The sequence below is a fragment of the Ostrinia nubilalis genome, chromosome W (assembly GCF_963855985.1).
Source record: "Ostrinia nubilalis chromosome W, ilOstNubi1.1, whole genome shotgun sequence".
Taxonomy (NCBI): Eukaryota; Metazoa; Arthropoda; class Insecta; order Lepidoptera; family Crambidae; genus Ostrinia; species Ostrinia nubilalis.
In genome coordinates, this window is record NC_087118.1 from 4,594,540 (window position 1) to 4,610,625 (window position 16,086).

General features: G+C 34.9%; 1 long non-coding RNA gene across 1 annotated transcript; it reads right to left on the minus strand.

Moving 5' to 3' along the window:
- Positions 1-13,921: 13,921 nt before the first annotated feature.
- Positions 13,922-14,643, minus strand: LOC135086371 (uncharacterized). Its single transcript, XR_010260451.1, has 2 exons — positions 14,436-14,643; positions 13,922-14,099 (listed from the first exon to the last, which is right to left on the minus strand). It is a non-coding gene; the product is annotated as an uncharacterized LOC135086371 (long non-coding RNA).
- Between the last annotated feature and the right edge of the window lie 1,443 nt (positions 14,644-16,086).

Here is a 16,086-nt window from a genome sequence, read left to right on the forward strand (position 1 = left end):
GTCAGTCAGTCAGTTTCTCCTTTTATATGTTTAGATAGAAGATAGATGATAGCTAGCGGCCGCCCGCGACTTCGTACGCGTGGATCCCGTTTTACCCCCTTCATCTATCTTAAGCGGTTTAGATTTTTTTCATACAAATGTTTTTTCCCGCTAACTCCCGTTCCCGTAAGATTTTTGCAATATCCTGTTGTAACTAAGCTTTAAGTTTACTAAGGTACCTGCATGCCAAATTTCAAGCGTCTATCTTACGCAGTTTAGATTTTTCATACATATGTTTTTTCCCGCTAACTCCCGTTCCCGTGGGAATTTTGCGGTATCCTGTTGTACCTAAGCTTTAAGTTTACTAAGGTACCTGCATACCAAATTTCAAACGTCTAACTTAAGCGGTTTAGATTTTTCATACAAAAGTATTTTCCCGCTAATTCCCATTCCCGTGGGAATTTCGGGAATTCCTTTCTTAGTGCACCTCTACGGTACCTAAATTACGTCCCTTCCAAATTTCAAGTGCCTACGTTTAACCGTTTAGGCTGTGCGTTGATCTGTCAGTCAGTCAGTCAGTTTCTCCTTTTATATATTTAGATATACTAGCTTTCCGCCCGCGGCTTCGCCCGCGTGGAATTTTGTCTGTCACAGAAAAACAATATCGCGCGCGTATTTACTCATCGTTTAGACCTGGACTACGACAAACATTTTAAAACCAAAATCAGCTCAATCGGCCCAGTCGTTCTCGAGTTATAATCAGACTAACGAACATCAATTCATTTTTATATATATAGATAGATAGATGATAGCTAGCGGCCGCCCGCGACTTCATACGCGTGGATCCCGTTTTACCCCCTTCATCTATCTTCAGTGGTTAACTCCCGTTCCCGTTGGAATTTTGCAATATCCTGTTGTAACTAAGCTTTAAGTTTACTAAGGTACCTGCATGCCAAATTTCAAGCGTCTATCTTACGCAGTTTAGATTTTTTCATACATATGTTTTTTCCCGCTAACTCCCGTTCCCGTGGGAATTTTACGATATCCTGTTGTACCTAAGCTTTAAATTTACTAAGGTACCTGCATGCCAAATTTTAAGCGTCTATCTTACGCAGTTTAGATTTTTTCATACATATGTTTTTTCCCGGTAACTCCCGTGCCCGTGGGAATTATACGATATCCTGTTGTACCTAAGCTTTAAGTTTACTAAGGTACCTGCACACCAAATTTCAAGCATCTAACTTAAGCGGTTTAGATTGTTCATACAAAAGGATTTTTCCGCTAATTCCCGTTCCCGTGGGAATTTCGGGAATTCCTTTCTTAGTGCACCTCTACGGTACCTAAACTACGTCCCTTCCAAATTTCAAGTGCCTACGTTTAGCCGTTTAGGCTGTGCGTTGATCTGTCAGTCAGTCAGTCAGTTTCTCCTTTTATATTTTTAGATTCCTGGTCTCTTGTTGATTGTGACGTGATAATCGGTGTATGATTGTTGTTTTGGATGTCTATACGTCTCACTGCCACATACGTTAAAGTGTAAGGGATATTTTGAGAGCTAGTAGCTCGTTTACATAAACGAACCAACTCATCGACTGTTGTACATTCAATCGCGCACGCTTTTCCATTATTTGCTCTAGCCCCTTTTGGTCCACAGGAATGAGAGTCAGTTAAATAGTACGTTTGGTCATCTAAGGGTGTTTCTTGTAAGGTGTCAAGCCGAAGGCAGGTGATAGGTGAGGACTAGACCTATCGATTTCACCCCCATGTATGTTTTACGATTTTTCATAGTTTAGAAGTTATCGTTAATTTTGTGATTTTTTCAAATTGTATGACCTAGTAGGCTTTAAATTTTTTTATCTTTTTTTTGGGTCGACTTTTCTCAGATTTCTTTTTTTTTACAGATTCCCTATTAATTGCAGATTTTTTAAAAAAATAATCAACTTCCTATCTTTGATGCAAGATACAACATTTTTGCTAGAAACATAAAAAATATGCTTTTAGCGGAATATTCTAAAATTTTCAACTTAAAAGTTTAAAAAAAAAAAGAAATTCCATAAGTCCAAAATAATTTTAAAAACTGCGCAGTTTTCTGAACTTTCATAATAACACAAAAAAACATGTACTTAATAGGCCATTATTTTCTGTAATCGCTCCACTCAAGTGGCTAGTTGGAGATTCCGTTACATGTTTTTGACTTTCTTAGGTCTAAGTAATGTTTGCAATCCCTTAAGTTTACGTTATTTAGAACACATTTAGAGACAATATCTGAAAAGAACATTTTTTATCCACAACGAGGAACCTCTTGCCCTTCATCTGGTATCAAAACACACACACACACACACACACAAACTCTTTCCCTTTCTCTCACACTCTAATATGTAGGTATATCGAATTTAATCGTAAAGTAACAACCACCACTGTGGTCTAGTGGTAAGGCCACCTATTTAGGACAGCCAATTCCTCTGTGGTTTAGGATTCCGAGTGAAGCTCGCTGATCATCCATCAGTTTCCATCAGGTCAGATGAAGGGCAAGGGATTCCTCGTTGTGGATAAAAAAATGTTCTGTTCAGTTATTGTCTTTAAATGTGTTCTACGTAACGTAAACATAGAGAATTGCAAACATTAGTTAGTCCTAAGAAAGTCAAAAACATGTAACGGAATCTCCGACTTACCACTTTAGTAGAGCGATTACAGAAAATAATGGCCTATTAAGTACATGTTTTTTTGTGTTATTATGAAAGTTCAGAAAACTGTGCAGTTTTTAAAATTATTTTGGACCTATGTAAGTTCTTTTTTTTTTTCAAACTTTTAAGTTGAAAATTTTTGAATGTTCCGCTAAAAGCAATTTTTTTTTGTTTCTAGCAAAAATTTTGTATCTTGCATCAAAGATAGGAAGGTGATTATTTTTTTCAAACATGTGCAATTAATAGGGAATCTGTCAAAAAAAATAAATCTGATAAAAGCCAACCCGAAAAAAAGAAAAAAAAATTTAAAGCCTACTAGGTCATGAAATTTGAAAAAATCACAAAATTAACGATAACTTCTAAACTACGAAAAATCGTAGAACATACATAGGGGTGAAATCGATAGGTCTAGTCCTCACCTATCACCTGCCTTCGGCTTGACACCTTACAAGAAACACCCTGTATACAGTGTGTCCGGGCTTGTAGTGATCAAACTTTAAGGGCAAAGTCTAGGGACAATTTTATCGATAAAAATACTTCAAATTTGGGGCCTGACCCATTTCTCGAAAAATTACATCGATTTAAGTTTTTAATTTTTAGTTTACACCTCTTCTTTGAAAAACAAGTGAAAGCGTGGGTAGCTTAACATTAATAGGCAAATATTTTATATCATGCGATAGCCAATAAAAATATCTATTAGTAGAAGAAGAAAGCAGACACAAGTTTCATACATTTTATGAGAGTATGAATGGATTTAATTAGAAAAATACATTACTTTTTTCACTTCTTTTTCAGTTATTTTCCAACACAAGAAAAACCAGGTCGTTAAGGTATGTTTTATTTGCATTGTATTTTTAGTATTTGAGCTATTCTACAAAACGAATGTAAATTTATTAGTCTACGTCTATTAGTTTCGACGTAATTGTTGAACAAAGATACCCCTTCCCAGCGGTTTCCATAGTAATCGGAATAGGTTGTGTGATTCTTTCAGGCAGTGCATTTTCGCATGTCGCGTGCGCTATGGAAACCGCTGGGAAGGGGTATCTTTGTTCAACAATTACGTCGAAACTAATAGACGTAGACTAATAAATTTACATTGGTTTTGTAGAATAGCTCAAATACTAATAATACAATGCAAATAAAACATACCTTAACGACCTGGTTTTTCTTGTGTTGGAAAATAACTGAAAAAGAAGTGAAAAAAGTAATGTATTTTTATAATTCAATCCATTCTTACTCCCATAAAATGTATGAAATTTGTGTCTGTTTTCTTCTTCTACTAATAGATAATTTTATTGGCTATCGCATGATATAAAATATTTGCCTATTAATGTTAAGCTACCCACGCTTTCACTTGTTTTTTAAAGAAGAGGTGTAAACTAAAAATTAAAAACTTAAATCGATGTAATTTTTCGAGAAATGGGTCAAGCCCCAAATTTGAAGTATTTTCATCGATAAAATTGTTCATAGATTACGCCTTTAAAGTTTGATCACTACATGCCCGGACACACTGTATAAAAGGAGAAACTGACTGACTGACTGACAGATCAACGCACAGCCTAAACGGTTAAACGTAGGCACTTGAAATTTGGAAGGGACGTAGTTTAGGTACCGTAGAGGTGCACTAAGAAAGGAATTCCCGAAATTCCCACGGGAACGGGAATTAGCGGGAAAATACTTTTGTATGAAAAATCTAAACCGCTTAAGTTAGACGCTTGAAATTTGGTATGCAGGTACCTTAGTAAACTTAAAGCTTAGGTACAACAGGATACCGCAAAATTCCTACGGGAACGGGAGTTAGCGGGAAAAAACATTTGTATGAAAAAAATCTAAACCGCTTAAGATAGATGAAGGGGGTAAAACGGGATCCACGCGTACGAAGTCGCGGGCGGCCGCTAGCTATCATCTATCTTTTCTAAATATATAAAAGGAGAAACTGACTGACTGACTGACAGATCAACGCACAGCCTAAACGGCTAAACGTAGGCACTTGAAATTTGGAAGGGACGTAGTTTAGGTACCGTAGAGGTAAACTAAGAAAGGAATTCTCGAAATTCCCACGGGAACGGGAATTAGCGGGAAAATACTTTTGTATGAAAAATCTAAACCGCTTAAGTTAGACGCTTGAAATTTGGTATGCAGGTACCTTAGTTAACTTAAAGCTTAGGTACAACAGGATACCGCAAAATTCCCACGGGAACGGGAGTTAGCGGGAAAAAACATATGTATGAAAAAATCTAAACTGCGTAAGATAGACGCTTGAAATTTGGCATGCAGGTACCTTAGTAAACTTAAAGCTTAGTTACAACAGGATATTGCAAAAATCTTACGGGAACGGGAGTTAGCGGGAAAAAACATTTGTATGAAAAAAATCTAAACCGCTTAAGATAGATGAAGGGGGTAAAACGGGATCCACGCGTACGAAGTCGCGGGCGGCCGCTAGCTATCATCTATCTTCTAAATATATAAAAGGAGAAACTGACTGACTGACTGACAGATCAACGCACAGCCTAAACGGCTAAACGTAGGCACTTGAAATTTGGAAGGGACGTAGTTTAGGTACCGTAGAGGTGCACTAAGAAAGGAATTCCCGAAATTCCCACGGGAACGGGAATTAGCGGGAAAATACTTTTGTATGAAAAATCTAAACCGCTTAAGTTAGACGCTTGAAATTTGGTATGCAGGTACCTTAGTTAACTTAAAGCTTAGGTACAACAGGATACCGCAAAATTCCCACGGGAACGGGAGTTAGCGGGAAAAAACATATGTATGAAAAAATCTAAACTGCGTAAGATAGACGCTTGAAATTTGGCATGCAGGTACCTTAGTAAACTTAAAGCCACAGAATACATAATAGTAGCAACAGAAATTGCACTCCCTTGATCAGGATCAGATGCGGACATTTTAACGGTAATAATAATAATCAAAATTTCCAACGAACCTGGTGCATTCGAAATCGCACCTTACTACTACGCTCACAAGAGCGCAATTTTTTTGTGATCAGAATTGATCTACCTCGCAGCTCAAGCGTCAGGGTTGTTTAAGCAAAGTAAAATAAATCAAAACTTAATTTTAAAATGCAATTATTGTATTTACGATTAGTAAACGTTAATCTAGTGGTGTTTATATTTCGTACCATCTCCAAAGTACCTATTAATAAACTTCAGTGTTGCGATAATTCGAAATTGGACAAACAGTTTTAAAAGGTGTAGTGTCGGAAAATAGACACGGTGAAGTAAAGTTAATGTTTTATTAGCTAAAATAATGTTTTTGCTATAGCTTTTTGCCATAAGTATTTCAAATTTATTTTAAAAAAAATGCTGTTATTTTTAATTATTTAAATTACTACAGTTAATTATTATTTCTAAATATACGATTTTCCATTATAAAGACGAATAACAGTGCTGTTGGAACAATAAACCTTGATTGCGACGATGATCGACTGAGCGAGTATAGGTACGCGTGTGTACACAGGCGCGTGGCGGTCCTGACTGATTTGCAACTTGAAGTTTTCGCGCGCTGTAGGTAATTATCTCGGCCGTCATAGGCGAGTGACGGAGGCCTGTTAAAGCTTAGTTACAACAGGATATTGCAAAAATCTTACGGGAACGGGAGTTAGCGGGAAAAAACATTTGTATGAAAAAAATCTAAACCGCTTAAGATAGATGAAGGGGGTAAAACGGGATCCACGCGTACGAAGTCGCGGGCGGCCGCTAGCTATCATCTATCTATCTATCTATCTATCTATCTATATATATATATATATATATATTTTATTTTATTATTATTATTATTATTATTATTATTATTATTATTATCTATTATCTATATATATATATATATATATATATCTATAATATATAAAGCTCGTATATATATATATATTTTATATTATATAAAGCTCGTGTGAAATGTGGAAGAAATTAGAATGTGTATATGAAAGGAAGTCAGAACTGAGTCTGCATCTATTGAATGAGCAATTTTATAACCTCAAATTTGAGAACTCTGACTCAATAACTTCATTTTACACCCGGCTCAATAACATAGTGGGAAAAATCCAAGAGATTGGTGAAGCAATACCAGCCAACTTAATAATCACAAAAATAATAATGGCATTACCAGAACAATACAAACACTTCAAGTCGGCCTGGGAGAGTGTGCCAAAAGATGCTCAGACTATGGACAATTTGCTGGCAAGACTATTAATTGAAGAAGAGAGATATAGAAAGGAAGAGAATGAGGAGGTAGCTTTGGTGACCAAAACCACTCGTGTGAAGTGCTTCAACTGCGGCAAGCTTGGGCACTATAAATATCAGTGCAGGAATATAGTTTGTTATGGCTGCAACAACAAGGGACATCTTTTGAAGGATTGCAAGTATTCAAAGGGGGCGAGAGGGCGTCCGTTATATCATGGTGGTAATATGCAAATGAATGGCAATTCATCGTCGATGGAGAACAACAATCAAGATGGCGTAGCTCTAATCGCTAACAACATTGAATCCGAAGTGAATACCGAATGGTATTTGGATAGCGGTGCTTCACAACACATGTGTAAGCAGAGGGACTTATTCTGCACATATAGCGACTTACCGGTTAAGAAAAACATCAAAATGGGGGATGGCTCTTCAATGCAAGCTGTTGGTGTTGGTAATATCTGTTTGTCTGCTTACAATGGTCGAGATTTTCATAAAGTCACTCTCCATGATGTATTGTTTGTACCTAATTTAAAAATTAATTTGTTTTCACAGGGGACTACTCTCGACAGAGGTTTTCAGTTAAATTCTAGTTCAGAAACTGCATTTTTTATAAAAGATAACTGTATTCAAGCAATGGCAACTAGAACTAATAATTTATACAAGATGTTATTCAAATATACATATAGAAACTGTAAGTGTACAAATAATAATTTGAGCTGTTTTTTAAATCAATCTACAAATGACATTTTCTGGTGGCATTGTGCATTGGCACATCAGAACTTTAGACATGTTAAAGCCTTTTTGCAACATCATGATATTAAATTTAGTGAAAAAGATGAAAGGAATTTTTGTACATCTTGTATTATAGGAAAACAACATCGAGATCCATTTCCCACAAGTGAATCTCGGGCAGCTAATGTTCATGATATAATTCATATGGATCTCTGTGGTCCTATTGAAGAGACATCTCTTGGAGGTCATCGTTATTTATTATTATTAAAAAATGATAAGTCGAATTTTAGAAAAGTTTATTTCATTAAAAGTAAAGATGAAGTTTTTTTCAAAGTTAGAGAATATATTAAAGAAATTCAGACACAATTTCATACAAATATAAAAATATTTCGTAGCGATAATGGCAGAGAATTTGTAAATAACAAAATGTCTAACTTGTTTAAGGAATTAGGAATAAAACACCAAGTAACTGTGCCCTACACACCACAACAAAATGGAAGAGCCGAAAGGGAATTCAGGACTATCATGGAGGCCACCAGAACCATGTTATCAGACGGTAATTTGGGTAAACGTTTTTGGGCTGAGGCAGCTAATACAGCTGTGTACATTTTGAACAGAACTGGACCCAGCCCAGTTGAAGGTAAAACTCCATTTGAATTGTACTATGGAAAGTCTTTTAATATAGCTTTTTTGAAAACAGGATTTGGAAATACAGTGTGGGTGCATGTGCCTGATGAAAGGAGAAAGAAACTGGATGCAAAGAGTAAATGTGGTATATTTATGGGATATGCTGAGGATACGAAAGGGTATAGAATTTATTATATGGAAGGTGATAAGGTATGTATAGAGAGAGAGATTGTAGTTGCACCATATAAGAGGGAGATTGAGAGGGATCAAGCTAGGTTAGATATGCGTGAAGAGGAAATTAACAGGAAGGATGAGAATATTGAGAGGATGAATGAGACAGTTTTTGTGAGAGAAGATAGTAGTGGCGATGAGCATGTACGAAAAGAGTGTATTGAGAGAAAGAGTGAGACGGAGTATGTACGAGATGACAGTAGTAGTGAACTGTGTGTTAGTAGAAGAAGTGTTGCTGGGCAGCCAAGTGAAGATGAGGATGAATGGGTAGATAGCATATCAGAGACAGAACAAGTGAGTGACAGAGAGAGAGAGAGGCCTAAGAGAGTTACAAAATTACCTAAACGTTTTGAGGATTATGAGTTGTATTTTAGTTTGTTAGATGAACCTACCACATTTGAAGAGGCAATGGCTGGCCCCTATTCGTCTAGTTGGAAGAATGCAATTGATGAGGAATTAAGAGCATTGCAAGAAAATAACACTTGGTCTTTAGTAGAGAAACCACAAAATTGTGAATTGATTGATAGTAAGTGGGTTTTTAAAATCAAAAGAGATAACCAAGGGAAAATATCAAAGTTTAAATGTCGTTTAGTGGCTAGGGGTTTTAAACAGCAAATATATGAAGATATTTATTCACCAGTTGCAACTATGAGTACAATTCGAGTTTTGCTAGCAGTTTGTGTCAATATGGGATGGCCAGTTTACCAATTAGATGTCTGCAATGCATTTCTACATGGCGATATAAAAGGTGAAGTATATATGAGTTTACCTGTTTGTTACAATGATTGTGTTCCAAAGGGTTATGTTTGTAAACTTAATAAGTCAATCTATGGCTTAAAAAATGCTCCTATTTGTTGGTATGAAAAATTTGACAGCTTTATGAACAAAGAAGGATACACAAGAAGTAAGTCTGATCTGTGCTTGTATTCCAAAGTTGAAGGTAACAAGAGAACCTACTGTTTAATATTTGTTGACGATATATTAATTACAGGCTCTAGTGAAATTGAAATTAACAGGTTAAAAGAGTGTCTCGAGAGTAATTTTCGCATGAAAGACTTAGGGCTATTGAGTGAATATGTTGCTTTGAGTTTATGTATAAGTGAGTCATGTTGGATTAATAACATGTTGCGTGAATTGTGTATTTCAGATTTCAATTTCCAAATGTTAATTTTTGAAGATAACCAGTCCACTCTTAAACTTTGTAATCCCAATCAGCAGTTAAAGCGAGTAAAACATTTAGATATAAAGTTTCATTTTGTAAAAGATAAAGTTGAAGCAGGTGAAGTAGAATTACAATATATCAATACTACAGATCAGATTGCAGATGTATTAACTAAGCCATTGTGTAAGAATATATTTGTTTCCTTAAGAGAAAAAATGTTCAACTAAAGCGCTATACATAATGTTACTTTCATCAAATATTTCTAGTACAAAGCTCAGTGTAACCAAATGGTTTAAGTACCTATAAAGTTAAGTTAGTAAGTAATATTAAAGGTCAACGTTTGGATACTTTGATTGAGGAGGGGGTGTTGTGTATCCAATCATAATATCCAAACGCTAGAAAAAAAAAAAGAGAAATTGTCTCTTGCTCTGTGGTCGTACTTGTGGAAGACGCCTCTTGCTCTGTACCTGAAATTTATAGGGAAATAAAAAGGAAGTATTCAAATATCCGAGTATTATTGTCAGCCCTTTCAACCATTAAAAAAAACAAGTTTCGTTGGTAGTTTTTATAGTAATGTACATCTTATGTTTTTTTTAGATTTTTAATTTTCTTATTTTAGAAGTTAGAGGGGGGGACCAACTTTTTTCCACTTTGGAAGCGTCTGTCATGCAAACTGTTCGGTTTAGAAAAAAAATGTTTTAGAAACCTCGATATCATTTTTGAAGACCTATCCATAGATACCCCACACGTTACGTGTGAAATTTTTTTGAGTTTCAGTTCTAAGTATATGGGGAGTGCCTAATATTTATTATTATTTTTTTATTTTTGCATCAAAATCTTAATGCGGTTCACCGAATACATCTACCTACCAAGTTTCAACAGTATAGCTCTTATAGTTTCGGAAAAAAATGACTGTGACATACGGACGGACAGACGGACGGACGGACACACAGACAGACATGACGAATCTGTAAGGGTTCCGTTTTTTGCCATTTGGCTACGAAACCCTAAAAACCGTTCAAGTGAAAATCGGATTCGTGCACCGAGAGTTTACCGAGAGTTCCGTAGTAACTTGTAAATATTGTCTACTAACAACTGCAAATAAGTTTGTAGTTAGGTAATCACTCTTTTTTAGGGTTCGTAGTCGTGACAAGGAACCAACGACCATTTTCTGCCGGCTGTAGTCCTCCACATGACCAATCGACTTCTTCATCTCCTGCTTTTTTAATAGGCCTCGGACAGTGGCCACCAGCACAATATATCATTCATGCCGCACACTGAAAGCCGAAGACGTAATGACATTTTCCTTGAGTGAGACCGAATAGGGACCGTTGTTTGAGGCACACGCCGATACTTGGTAATGTCCCGCGTTCTCAACTCATAATGGTCCTTACCTATCTGGCAGGGTGATGAGCCCCACCATATAACCCACTAAGTAACTACTCCTCCCGTGTCTTGTGGGTAGTTAGTTATATCCTACACATTTTTATAGATTTTAATTCATAATATGTATTTCTCAAGCAAGAATCAGAAACTTGTACATAGGTTATAGGTACTTGTACAACGAGCGGGCATTATGAAATAATATAGGAACATAAAACCAAAGTGCAAGTCGAATGATTACTTACGCCTTAGCAGCAACTGACGCGGCACGCCAAAGCTTTCTTTGTAAATACCTAACTACATAATTATGTACATAGACAGTTAAGCACATATTTTGAAAGAAATTTAAAAAGTAGATTAGACCAAACATAACTAACAAAATATTACTACTATACAGGGTGGAATTTTGTAATGCCACCTGGAGGGAAAGTGATCTTAATATTGTAGATAAAAACATTTTCCTCAAAGAAAACATTCCTTTATTTAAAAAAAAAAAAATAGAACTGCATTCAAAGATTTCCAAAAAATTGCTTGCTACACCCGGGAATCGAACCAACTAAAATCTGTTAAAAATTACACCCTGTATTTTTATTGCATCGATCGTTAGGGTTAAGTATAAGGATGAAATCTCTTTAACAAACTTATTAAATCAAATGAAAGGAAAACCATGAAATCTTAAATTATCTTAATTATTTACAGAAAATTGTATGGTATAGTAGTGAATTTTCGAAAAAAATTCGAAAATCTTTGAATGCAGTTCTCTTTCTTTTCAAAAATAAAGGATTGTTTTCTTTCAGTAAAAATTTATATCTACACTATTAAGAGTACTTTCCCTCCAGGTGGCATTACAAAATTCCATCCTGTATATTTATCCTATACATACAGCATACATTATACATATTATAATAACAAAATCTTCTTACTTGACTAGGCGACCTTGGCCTGTAACTGCTGCGTCGCAAATTTTCACGGTCATGGCACAATCATTATTTCAATTGCACATGTTATAGCTGTGTTAGCACATTTTCCATTGTTTGGTCTTGAATGTTGTAGTTGACTGTTGAACTGCTGAGACTTCATTATTTTTGCATTCTCTAATATTTTATTAGCGATTTGATTCTTTTGAAGTTCCAAGACTGATTCCAGCTACACATACGAGGTTGGTCCTTTTAGAAATCGGGAATACGGATGTGACAGGGGTACTGGCAGCGACTTCTCGTAGTGTTGTGTTGCACGACTTGCACGGAGTTGACATGATGACGATGATTGAAGTTGAAGTGACGTCACGGATTTGCTCTGCTCAATCGGGGTAGCCAATTTGATTCCATGTCAGATGAAAGCTGGCGGAGGTTGATGCTGAAGATGGTGGTGAATTGGTGATGGAGGTTACGTCTCACATCACGTTGTTTCGTACGTGTTTAACTTCGTCGTCGTTCGTCGGCTTCGTCTGCTTCTTCGACTTCGTTGGGGTCACCAATTTGTGTCATCTTCGTTTGGTTCATCTTCTTCGTCCGGTTCGTCGTCGGGTTCCTCGTCGGTACAATTTGTGCCAACTTCGTCGGGATCATCTTCTTCGTCGGGGTCACCAATTTGTGCCATGTTGGGAGACCGTATGAATGATACACGGTTGTAGTTAGTCTCTGATATTAATCTGTTTATTAACACGAACTGCATGACTATTTATACGATATAGATTAAAGGTAAATGACGTCACAGCATCAGCACTATACGTGATAAATGTGCTGACACTGTGAACGTGATCAAGATAAGATATGAAGAGATTTAGTATTGTGCAAACCGGCACATATATCATAGTAGGTAGTTGCATTAAAATGTAACTGAAATTTCTTTTAGCCATCTCACTAACTTTTGTGTGTTATAAATTGTAGTTATTAATTAATTAAATAAATATTATTGGGTGGAATTTTGTAATGCTACCTAGAGGGAAAGTAAGTAGGTAATACTGTAGATAGAAAATTTTACTGAAAGAAAACAATCCTTTATTTTTGAAAAGAAAGAGAACTGCATTCAAAGATTTCATGGTTTTCCTTTTATTTGATTTATCAAGTTTGTTAGAGAGATTTCATCCTTATATGTAACCCTAACGATTGATGCAATAAAAATACAGGTTGTAATTTTTAATAGATTTCAGTTGGTTTGATTATGGGTGTGGCAAGTTTTTTTTTTTTGTAAATCTTTGAATGCAGTTCTTTTTTTTTCGAAAATAAAGGAATGTTTTCTTTGAGAAAAAAGTTCTATCTACAATATTAAGAGTACTTTCCCTCCAGGTGGCATTATAAAATTTTACCCTGTATTGCGCCATCCAGTACCAAAAAATATTTTTTTAAAATATAAAGAACAGGACTTACTAAAGTACCTACTCGTACCTATATTATTATGACAAATGTTGAAACTAAATGTGATAAGTATTGCCTACTTACTACTAAATAAAGTTAGTGTTATAGTACTTCATTACACAAAGAAAACTAATAATCTCTAAGAAAAAATCTGGATATGAAAAACTACACACAGCAAAATTCTAACAGTAAGAAGGATAAAAGTATTTACTTAATAATTTATTTGATGCATTTAGCTGCATACCATGCCTGTAAAAGTAAGATTTTATGCACAAGAGCCAAACAAACAAGTTTAAGCTTGTAAAGAACTTCCAAACTTTTATTATGTAGAATAAGTTCTTAAAAGTGACGTAGTATTTAAAAGTTTTTATCTATTTTTATTTATGAAAATAGCCTTGTTTCCGTCTGTATCATTGCCATCAAAATATTACTATTACCTTGAACTCTATTAACATTGATGATTGATTGATACTTTATTATAGTAGGTATATTTAGGTACTTAGTTCAGTTGATAACATTCCTATATCATTTTTATCTCAACTTATTAGATATTTAATATTAATTAAAACCCAATGAATTTTAAAACACTCATTTATTAAGAAGGCTTATTTAAAGACAATAATCAATTTATGTTAAATTAAATATTTTGGAATTATGAACAGTTTACTTTGGTTTGTTAAGATTTTGTTAATTTTCATTAAATATTGGTTTTCCGGGACAAGTTGTACATCATTATTGATCACTTTAACATCTGAAAAGTAAAATATATAACTTTAATTAAATTGATAGATATTGTGCTTACATTTTGTAGTAAACGTTAAGGCTCAGTTGCATTACCTAACTTTGACCGTTACTTTAACGATAACTGGTGTTTTCTGAATGAAGTTTGATAGATTTTTGATGTTTGTTAAATTAAGATGGTGCAACCCAGCCTTATAGTTAAATAATTTCATCAAAACTGTACAATACTTTTAGAGTGCAAGAGTAAAAAACATTCATCCTCAAAAACTTTGACCTCATAAATATTATTGAATAATTAATAGTGCCATCAATTATCAAACGTTTCATAGTTATCATCAAGCATTACCTTACGCTGCAATCACCATTCTCTTTATTTTACACAGGCAAAATATGCATAGAGTTAACGTAACAGTATCACATTGAAAACTCAGATATTGTTGCAATATTGTACAAGGCTTCTGTTACTATTATTTTTAAGATCACTTGTTTCAGCTATAGATTATTTCTTTGAGATATTATGTATGTAAGTAACTATTTTTATAAATTTCATTCGAACAAAACAACACCAACCAAATCAAAACAAACTTTTGTTTGACAGTTTGTCAAGAGGGGGGGTGTAGGGACCATAGATTAGAGAGGGATAGGATGTTTCGTTCGGAAATTTAATCAAAAGATTTTGAAACGTCAAAGGACAAAAATGTGAATTTTAACCCGTGTAGCGCCCTTCTGTCAAATTTTGTTTTGTACGACTGAAAAATTAAGGTCCCTTGAAAGTAGGTAAAAGTGGAGCAGGCATAATTTACTTTTATCTTTATGAGATAAAAATAATAATTTTTTAGCGTTGTGAATGTCATCATCATGTTTTAAAAAAAACTTCTATTATGGATCGATCGAAAAGCGAAATTTTGGACAGCGTTTTTTTTTCACAACTTCTATTTTTTAAATTCATATTGACAGGTTACGTCACACTATGGATCGAAATTGCGATTTATGGACATAGCGATATTTTTGATAATTTCTATTTGAAAAAAAATACCTATTGATACGTTACGTTATTCTGATGAATATAATATGTCGTTAGATTTTCTCTAAAACCAATAGTTTGGTTGGAAACAAATATTTTCCATTTTCGTTGTATGGAATGAAATGGCCTGTTGACTATAATCCTACACTATCAGCGCGCGCCTAAAGTTGCCCGTTCACAAGTTATGTGGTTCTGAAAAATGAAAAAAAAGTTAGTAAAAGTGACTTTTTTTGGAATATCTTTAAAGATTCAACGAATTCCATACGTTAACAATTTAAATTAACCTTAAATTACTGACAAATATTTAACTCATATTTTGGAACCTTGTAACTTCTGAACGGGCAACTTTGGGCGCGCGCTGATAGTTTAGGATTATAGTCAACAAGCTATAGGGTTAGTCGAAAACGACCACTTTAAGTTTCATTCCATACGACGAAAATGGAAAATATTTTTTTCCAGCCTAACTATTGATTTTAGAGAAAAACTTTTAACAACATTTATTCATCAGAATAACGTAAGTTACGTTCGATAAGTATTTTTTTCAAATAGAAATTGTGAAAGAAAAAATCAATATGTCCATAAATCGCTATTTCGATCCATAGTACGTCTTACTGATTAATTAATGTCATTATCCCCTCAAGGATCAATAAGACCGGCGGCGGCTGCGCTGTTCATTACTTACAGTCATATAGATGAACTAATTTAAACTGAACCGTGTCACCAAACACATTGACAGGGGGGCGCCACCATCATTAAACTATATAGTTTCCAACGTGGCAAAAATTGGAACCAGCGATTCGGTATTGACGGTGGTGGCGCCCCCCTGTCACTATCACGGGTGGGACAGTTCGTTTTAATTTATGTATATTATGTTACTTACCAGTTATTAATAATAATTACGGACAGTCGAGGTAAAAGTAAGAAAGTAATCACATTAATTTATCACTTACAAATATCTTAATAGAGAACACCG